The sequence below is a fragment of the Biomphalaria glabrata genome, chromosome 9 (genome assembly GCF_947242115.1).
Source record: "Biomphalaria glabrata chromosome 9, xgBioGlab47.1, whole genome shotgun sequence".
In the NCBI taxonomy this organism is placed as follows: domain Eukaryota; kingdom Metazoa; phylum Mollusca; class Gastropoda; family Planorbidae; genus Biomphalaria; species Biomphalaria glabrata.
The window spans coordinates 24,144,215-24,153,925 of record NC_074719.1 but is presented as its reverse complement, the minus strand read 5'-3'; the positions used below and the strand labels follow the sequence as shown (position 1 = coordinate 24,153,925).

Below are 9,711 nucleotides of genomic sequence, written 5' to 3'. Positions count from 1 at the left end.
AGAGATGGATACAAAGAAGGACTATACGCCTCACCGAGTGCGAGTTGATTAGAACATTTTTATTGGATTATTTTTTTTAAAGTTTATAAAAACTTCAAACATATTCTGACAAGCTGTTATGCTAGTCATGATTTAGAAGATTAGTATAAACTAAAAAAAAATTCGATCACCATTAGAGTGAAATTTTAAGTAGATGCTTCTGTTTTGAATTTTTGTTTCTATAGTATAGTTCTATAATGGGCATTTTTACTAGATATGGGTCATTTTTTATATGCTATTTATAAATGTTGGGTCAAATGAGGCAGCGATTGCTTGAAGGCATCTACATCAGGTTCCGTTCGGACAGCAATGTGTTCAATCATAGACGTCTACTATCTCATACAAAAACAAACGAGATAGTCATAACGGAGCTTCTCTATGCCGATGATTGCGCCCTGATAGCTCACAATGAACATGATCTCCAGAACGCGGTCAACGAATTTGCATTTGTTACCGCCTCTTTCGGTTTATCTATACACCTCTGGAAAACAGAAGTCATGTTCCAGATGTCTCCCAAGAAAACCTACTCAGCCCCAAAGATTACCGTAAACGTACTGCCCCTTAACGTGGTAGACCACTTCAAATATTTGAGTAGTATAGTGTCAAATGACGCCTCACTTTCAAGGGAAGTTGATAACTGTCTTCAGGGGAGAGTTTGGCGGAATAAGTCTCTCCGCCTGCCTACAAAAAAAAATCAATGTCTACCAGGCGATGGTTCTCTCGACCCTTCTAAGTGGATCTAAGACATGGGTATTGTACAGAAAACAACTTAGACTTCTTGAGCTCTTCCACCAAAGATGCTTGCGCTCCATCATGGACATAATGTGGCACGACCGCACTACAGACAGCGATGTCCTTGCGAACTCCTGTATGGACAGTATAAAGCATTGGTCTTCAACGGGAGCGCTATCGCACCCCTGGGGGCATTTTTAATGAGTTTGAGGGGCACTGGGAGCCAAAAGAGTGGTAGGAGGCGCCGTGCACAATAGAGGGCGTTAAGGGGGCCGATAGGCATAAAGGGGAAATGAAGAAACAAAAAGTGCACTGAAACAAAACAAATTTTAAAAGTTTTTAAAAATTTAAGCTGGCAAGCTAAATATAGACGAATTAAAGTTAACTTGCTTCTTATTTAAGAACTGAAAAAACGTTAGAATTTGAGCTCGTGAACCCCATTTTCTATTTTTGAATTCTTACTCTTTTGCTGTAATTGAAGGGTATCTAGTGTCCTTAGATCTTGCGCGTATAAACGTTCATTATTTGATAAACAAACTATGTAATACGTCTTTTAGATTATAGTTTAATTTATCTAAATATTTTAATGTATTAATATGTAAATGTTAATTTAAAAAATTGTTAAAGCTAACATTCAAATATAATAATTTAACAAATTTTAAAACAAAAAAAAACATTGACAAAGTGTTGTTACTAAAACTCGTTGATATATAGTGCCTCCCAAATAAGAGTTATAGTGACTAGCAACTAGATAAAACGTATTACAATGTTCTACTTTGAATGACGGCATTGTCAGATGAGATTATGAAACCCAATCGGTTTCACGAACATATAGCTATATCCCAAAAAAATTTTTTGAATATCCATGAACATATATACAAATCTACTATTCAAACACTATTTATAAAAAAAAAACCGGCAAAGCAGGATATGTTTTAGCGCCCTCTTAAGAAAATGCATAGCTTTTTAAAGATATTGTTTGAAAATTGATGAAAACTAAAATTAAAAATTTTCAAAACATAGCTGTGACACAAAAAACTTTTTTTTGTTAGTGATGAAATATTTTTACAAAATTGTCTAGTTATGTAGCTTATGACGACATATAAGGAACCATCAGTGGTTGGACGCTACAATGGCTTCATAAGTAATATAGAATAAAGAACAGATCTATTCACTATTCACATTGTGAGTTATGATACACAGGCAACATATTAATAATAGTTTAGCCCTCAATTTCATTACTTTTTTAATCTAATTATAACAATTTTAAATAAAATACAAACCCGTGCCGAAAATAAGCGCATCTTTCACCAGTTTTGTGAAACAAATAATGAGAATAATCATAGATTCTTGTTATAAAGTTAAGTTCGCTGGATTTCGAAAGTAATTTGTTATTGCTTGTTTTGTTAAGCTCTTAAATACAATTTTTTATTTAAAAAAAAAAGAAACAGGGGGATTCAATGGTTGGAAATGACTTAAAGCAGGCTAAAAAATCTAATGCAAACGAATGAAACCAACCTCCGACTGCAAGCAAAGAAATTGACTTTCATTGATTACATCATTTTCTCTTTTATCGAGATATTAAATCTATTTTAAAGGGTTTTACAACCTAACATAACTTATTTGTTGATAAATGAATTGCCTAAGTACATCGATATCTATGCAATTCACATAACAATGCTCTATGAAGAAATTACAATTCGCTTCTAGGATGTAAATAAATAAATAAAAATAATTATAAATAACAATTGAAAAACATCTGTTACTGGTGTTCAAATTGAGTTGCAGGAAAAAAATAGATTTACAAAATTATGTCTTCAGTAAAAAAAAATGTTCACACAGGAGGCACAACAGAGATGTGGCTGCACTTGAAGGTTTCAGTCAAATTGTAAAACTGTGGTCGAAAATGGAATTATGTTTTAGCTTTCTATCAACATACATGGTTAACCTATATCTAGTGCGTAACAAACCTAATAATTAAGCAAAGAAAAAGACTGGATGTAGCCACTAGAGGAGACCTTCGCCTTGCTTTGACTAATTAAAAGTTTGAAATTTCTAATATTGTTTGACTGCAGGAGGCACACAGCTCCCATTAGCTTAAATTTAATTTGTAGTTTATTTGACACGTTTGAATGCTAACTAGCCCTCAAACTACATTAATTTAGCCTGTGAATTATAGAACACTTATCACCAAAGCAAATTATATTCGATCGAATATTATGTTGAGTGATTATCTGGACATTAAAATTAGTTACATTCTTGTAGAAGATTTAGTATCATTCAAGTTTATTAATATTAATGTTAAATTATGGACAGTTTTTATCAGTTTTGTTTTATAAATATTTCTCTTCAGAACGAATGAAAGCAACCCACTACATATCTGTGAAATGGAAGTATTAGTTAGTAGCTTCACCTATGAGTTGATAAACTTTCACAAACTAATGAACACCAAACTAGTGGACACGCCCATGGCTCAAGTTCAACTCAGCAACTCCTTTTTTTGTGTACGGGAATGTCTCCAGCGTCGGATGTCTACCTACTGTACAGCTGTGAACTGGATCACATCCACTCGGTCATGTCAGCTTTTTAGTATCAATCCTTTTGTAACTTTCACAACAAGACTTATAACAGACCAAGGGACAGATTTATATATACAACGTATTTAAATATGATTTTTTAAATAACAGACTAACAAAAAGGAATATAGATTTATATATTTCTAGGAAATATCAATGGTATTCTATTAATTATGCTCGTTTATTTGACACGTTTGAATGCTAACTAGCCCTCAAACTACATTAATTTAGCCTGTGAATTATAGAACACTTATCACCAGAGCAAATTATATTCGATCGAATCATGTTAGCATCAAATAATAGGACAACAACTTGAAGTGAAGCCTAGAAATTAAAAACTGAATATCTCTCCAATTTTCCATCTAGTATCGAATACTCGAATTCTTACATTGTGAATTATATATATATATATTTTTGCGGCCCCCGTAAGGAGAAAATCCGCTATTAGGTTTGTATCTGTTCGTCCGTCTGTCATTCTGTCCCACTCAGATCTGAAAAACTAGAAGAAAAATGAAAAATATTATTTTATAATGCCTTGTGGCTGGTAAAGTTTAGGGGCAATGAGTACTTTTGGTTTTCTAAAAAAGAAGAGTTTAGCTTATAAAATCAATTATGCAAGCGATTATTTTTTTCATAAAAATACACCAATTCTAAAACAAACATTAATGTAAGGAAGATAATGGTAACAAAGTATATTTTTGTGTATTTTCAGTATCACTAAGTCAAATATATTTATAAAATGTACAAGAAATGTTCACGAAAAATATAAATATTAGTTAAGTGTGTTTTTTTCTGGTCGACTAGTTGCTAAAATTAAAAGAAAACTTTTATGTTTGACTAGACAGATATTACCCGCTGCCCGCGGGTCTTAACTTGCGTATTGCTGATATAGTTAGTGAAACATTAACATTAGAAACAATGAAATAAATGGATAAAAAAGTATTATGAAGGGAGCCATGGGCGTACCCAGGAGGGGGGGTTGAGGTTCAACCCCCCCCCCCGAAATGAAATCCCCCCCTACCAGGGGGTTTTGAGTTTAAAACCCCTTACCAGGGGTTTTGAGTTTAAAACTCCCTACCAGGGGTTTTGCAGTTAAATCCCCCGCTTCTATAAACAAAACTAAAAAAAAAATGCAAACGACAATTCCAAATTCCAAGAAAACAGCTCAGGAAGATTTTAACTTTAAAACCGCCTCCAAAAATTACGATAAACCCCCTCTCAATATAACAAAAAAGCAAATTACACACTCACAATTCTATGAGTGTAGCCAAAGGGGTTTTGAGTTTAACCCCCCTCCCCTCCAGTTGGGGTTTAAAGCTAAAAAGTACCTATTCAATATAAAAAAAATCAAATTACACACTATAAAATCTATGAGCGTAGCCAAAGGGGGTTTGAGTTTAAAACCCCCTGCCAGCGGGGTTTGAAGCTGAAAACTACCTCTTCAATATTTAAAAAAAAAGCAAATTACGCACTCAAAATGCTATGAGCGTAGCCAAAAGGAGTTTTGAGTTTAAATTCCGCTCCTCCAGATGGCTTTTTCTTTAAAGTTTAAAACCCCTCCAGATGGTTTTGAGTTTAAAATTCCCCTACAGAGCGTTTTGAGTTGGAAACCTCTATCTTCAATATTATTCTAAAGCAAACTACAGTTACCAAATTCTATGACCGTAGCTAAATGGGGTTTTGAATTTAAAAAAAAACAAAAAAACTCCAGAGATTTTTTAGTTTAAAACCCCTCAACAGATGATTTTTACGATAAATCTTTCTTTTTCGATATAAAATCTAAAGCGAAATACAGACATGTAATTCAAAGAGCGTAGTCAAGAGAGGTTACAAATTTGTACCAGTGACTTGGGCTCCATTAATAAATTATGAATAGTCTTCCGCCGAAATCGAGAAACACTAAATGTGGCTCAACAAAGATGGCTAAGACAGATTTTAGGAGTCAGTTATAGAGATCGGGTCTAAATCAAATAAATCATATGCGGAACTGGGAGTCGAATCCTTAGTAAGGTTGTGACAGAGCGTCGCATTAGGTTTTGCGGGACAAGTTCTCCGACAAAATTAGTTACGCATAATAAGAATTGCGGAAACAGCTTGCTGGAAAATGCGCCGAACGGCGCGAGAGGGTCTAAGCCAGTAAGAATAGCACATTAGGTTTTTTAAATAAAACATTTTAATAGCAAGATAATGCACTGTAGATACCTCAGAAAATACATTTTGTTGGCTTTCAATACCAGAAATAGTGCTCGCGCGCTGGGGGAGCGCTGTGAGCTCCCCCAGACCCCCTTGCTATCAAGGGCGGGGAGTCTACAAGTTTTCCACTAATTCCAGGAAGAACCTATTCTAGGGCACAGTAAACGTCTTCCGTAAGGGCCTGAGATGAACTCCTATTGAAAATTCAGAGCAGGAAGGACTAGTCCTCCCGTAGTGCTCTGGCAAGAAACTTAGCCGTCCGGCGTAGTGCCACATAGCTACCATACAAGTCGAGTGACTGCACAGCCAAGTCCCCCCTTAGCTCGCGGAGCTGGGGACACTCGTACAAGACATGCGACACTGTTTCGACGCTCTCTCCACAGTGACGGCATCGGGAGTCAAAGTTAGTGCGGAACCGGGCAAAGTATGACCCAATAGGACAATGTTCCGTCCTGCACTGCGCAACTATTGACTGCTCTGACCTCCTCAGTCGCCACCATGGATCGTCGCGATCTGGGTGACGCATGAGCTGCCAGACACCACGTGCTCTGTCGGATTCCTCCCAGGACTTTAACCACTTCTCTTGAATGAGTGCTCGGATTTGTGCCGTTGCTTGTAAGTACGTGCTTGGTGCTTCGAGGTGTGTGGCTGCCATTGCACCCTCCCTCGCGAGGGCGTCTGCCGTTTCATTGCCCCTCACGCCGCAATGTGAAGGCGCCCACTGCATAAAAACGACAGCTCCAATAGCTCGGCGGATGTTATCTGCGGCGCCGATTGCCTCTTCTATTACGGGCGACCCTCCCCCGCCGCCACCCATAACTAGGAGACTGGAGCGAGAGTCAGTGACCAACATCACCGTAGTGGCGCTAGTCTCGCGTTGGAGCATTTGGGCCCTAATGGCCTCGAACGCCCTAGTTATCCCTGTGAGTTCGGCATCCATGGAGCATGCAGCATAACCCGCCCCACTCCTGCCTTGCAGGAAACTTATATCCGAAAGGGCCAGAATGTAATAAAGATTAATTATGTACACACACACACACACACATATATATATATATAATTTTTTTCCTCGGGGGGGGGGGGGAGGAATTTCCCTCGAACCCCTCCCCCCGAAAAAAAATCCTGGCTACGCCCATGAATGGAGCTAAAATTAGCTAATTGACCTGAATTCAATTTTTTATGAAAACATTGGCGAACGAATGTAGACCTATGTAAAAATGCTTTAGAAAACATTTTTGAATGTTAATTTGATTAAAGTATGAATGGACTATAATTAATTTGTAAATGCTTGACTAATTTGTCAAATAACTCTATTAAAAATAAAGAATAATAATAATGAAAAAAGAAGAAGAAACATAGTTAATAATAATAAAACAACAAAATACAATAGAAGTGAAAAAGAAAGAAAAAAATATAATGATGAAAAACTTAATATGCAAAAAATTATATTGAACAAAATGTATAGAATTAAATCTAAGAATCTTATTGTTTATTAAACTGAACTATATTTCTACATAATTTTGACAAAACTTCGCTAAGTGTTTTTATTTCTGGACACTAGTATATTTGTACGTTGTGTTAGCTTGTTCCTAGAGATATCTGGCATCATAAATATGGAGCGAATGTAAAAATTCTTTTTGCATGTTAATAGAAATCAATAAAATAAACAGGCTACTGAAGACGATCATTGATTCTTATTATGACAAAAAAAAAGCGTATTATAGGTGATATAAATCTGTGATATGAATCGGCTACAGAGGAGGGCTAAAGGATGAAGCAGCGTTTAGTACAATAAAAACGTTATATCAAAATTAAAAATAACGCCTACATTCAAGATCGTACGAATGACAAACAAAGTTAAGTGAAATATGGCCATCAGAAGATCACCAGCATGATCATAATTGATCTAATGGTTCTAATCTCCAAAGATTTTCCCTACTTCCATTACACGTTGGCCTTTGATCATTGCATCATGTAATATGAACAGTATAATATAACATCCCTATATCAAATGTTTGGGCATTACATTATATCTTCTTATTTACATATTTTATTTTTCAACAAGTGTGAAAAAAGATGTAGGGACACTATAAACACTATAAACACTATAAACATTATACTGATATGCCAAATATATATTAAAAAAAAACATTAATAAACATGCTTATATATTAGATTAAATGAGGGTTTAAAGTCTAAGTCTTAATAAAACAATTACACAATGACTATGAACAATAATTAATTGGGGAGGAAATGACCCGGGATCAGATGACCGGGGATGAAGTGATCGAGGATGAAGTGACCAAGGATAAAATGACCGGGGATGAAGTGATAGGGGATGAAGTGATAAGGGATGAAGTGATAGGGGATGAAGTGATCGGGGATGAAGTGACCAAATATAAAATGACCTGTGATGAAGTGATCGAGGATGAAGTGACCAAGGATAAAATGAACGGGGATGAAGTGATAGGGGATGAAGTGACAGGGGATGAAGTGACAGGGGATGAAGTGATAGGGGATGTAGTGACAGGGGATGAAGTGATAGGGGAAGAAGTGATAGGGGATGAAGTGATAGGGGATGAAGTGATAGGGGATGAAGTGACCAAGGATAAAATGACCGGGGATGAAGTGATAGGGGATGAAGTGATAAGGGATGAAGTGATAGGGGATGAAGTGATCGGGGATGAAGTGACCAAATATAAAATGACCTGTGATGAAGTGATCGAGGATGAAGTGACCAAGGATAAAATGAACGGGGATGAAGTGATAGGGGATGAAGTGACAGGGGATGAAGTGACAGGGGATGAAGTGATAGGGGATGTAGTGACAGGGGATGAAGTGATAGGGGAAGAAGTGATAGGGGATGAAGTGATAGGGGATGAAGTGATAGGGGATGAAGTGATAGGGGATGAAGTGACAGGGGATGAAGTGATAGGGGATGAAGTGATAGGGGATGAAGTGACAGGGGATGAAGTGATAGGGGATGAAGTGACAGGGGATGAAGTGACAGGGGATGAAGTGATAGGGGATGAAGTGATAGGGGATGAAGTGATAGGGGATGAAGTGATAGGGGATGAAGTGACAGGGGATGAAGTGATAGGGGATGAAGTGACAGGGGATGAAGTGATAGGGGATGAAGTGACAGGGGATGAAGTGATAGGGGATGAAGTGACAGGGGATGAAGTGACAGGGGATGGAGTGATAGGGGATGAAGTGATAGGGGATGAAGTGATAGGGGATGAAGTGATAGGGGATGAAGTGATAGGGGATGAAGTGACCAAGGATAAAATGGCCGGGGATGAAGTGATAGGGGATGAAGTGATAGGTGATGAAGTGATAGGGGATGAAGTGAACAAAGATGAAATGACCGGGGATGAAATGAACAAAGATGAAATGACCGGGGATGAAATGAACAAAGATGAAATGACCAGGGATGAAATGAACGGTCACGATGCTAGAGTATTTTTAAATGCATCTTGTCAAAGACTCTTTTTTTATGACGTATGTAAGTCTACACCAAGACAATGTTCTAACATTTTAGGATAGGAATTTTTTTTTTAATTATATTTTTGTGCCAGAATCATATTTATAATTTGATACTCGAGACAAGCCAAGCTAATTCAATACTATTTTTTTTCTCATTTTTTAGATTCATTCGTCAAGAACCTTAAATATTTTAGCTTGCTTTAAACACTAGCTAATGCTTCAATAAAAATAAGCTTTCTAAATGTTGAAAATAACAGCGTATTCTGTCAGTACTTGTTGTATTGTTGGTAGAAGAGGATAAAAATACTGAAACCTATTTTAGAAAAGGTTAGGTCATAATTTTCAGGAAAAGAAAAAGATAGATTTGTTATTAAATTTTATTTTTACAATATAAACATTATGTTAACCAACATGTTAAATTCTAAAGTTCATAAAGTAAAATAGTTTAGTAATGTTTTAAGTTGAAAAAAAAATTAATAAATTTCCTAATATAATTTATAAAAGTATGATGCAGCCACTAATAAAAGTTTTATACAAACAAAATGCATTTGATTTGAACAATTCCTTCTCAAGAGATATAAAAAAAGATCATTGAAACTTATTGTTAGGGGTCTCTGTTTTTCTTGCTTATTGATCGAGTTTTGCACATTGACATAAAGAATCAATATCTCAAGCTGATCACACC

At 36.3% G+C, this 9,711-nt stretch overlaps 1 protein-coding gene across 1 annotated transcript in view; it reads right to left on the bottom strand.

Moving 5' to 3' along the window:
- Positions 1-1,373: 1,373 nt before the first annotated feature.
- LOC129928290 (uncharacterized) overlaps positions 1,374-9,711 on the bottom strand; it is a 58,909-nt gene continuing 50,571 nt past the window's right edge. Inside the window, exon 4 of the transcript XR_008779876.1 lies at positions 1,374-3,846. The gene's annotated coding sequence lies outside the window, so the exon portion shown is untranslated. The remainder of the gene's footprint in view (positions 3,847-9,711) is intronic.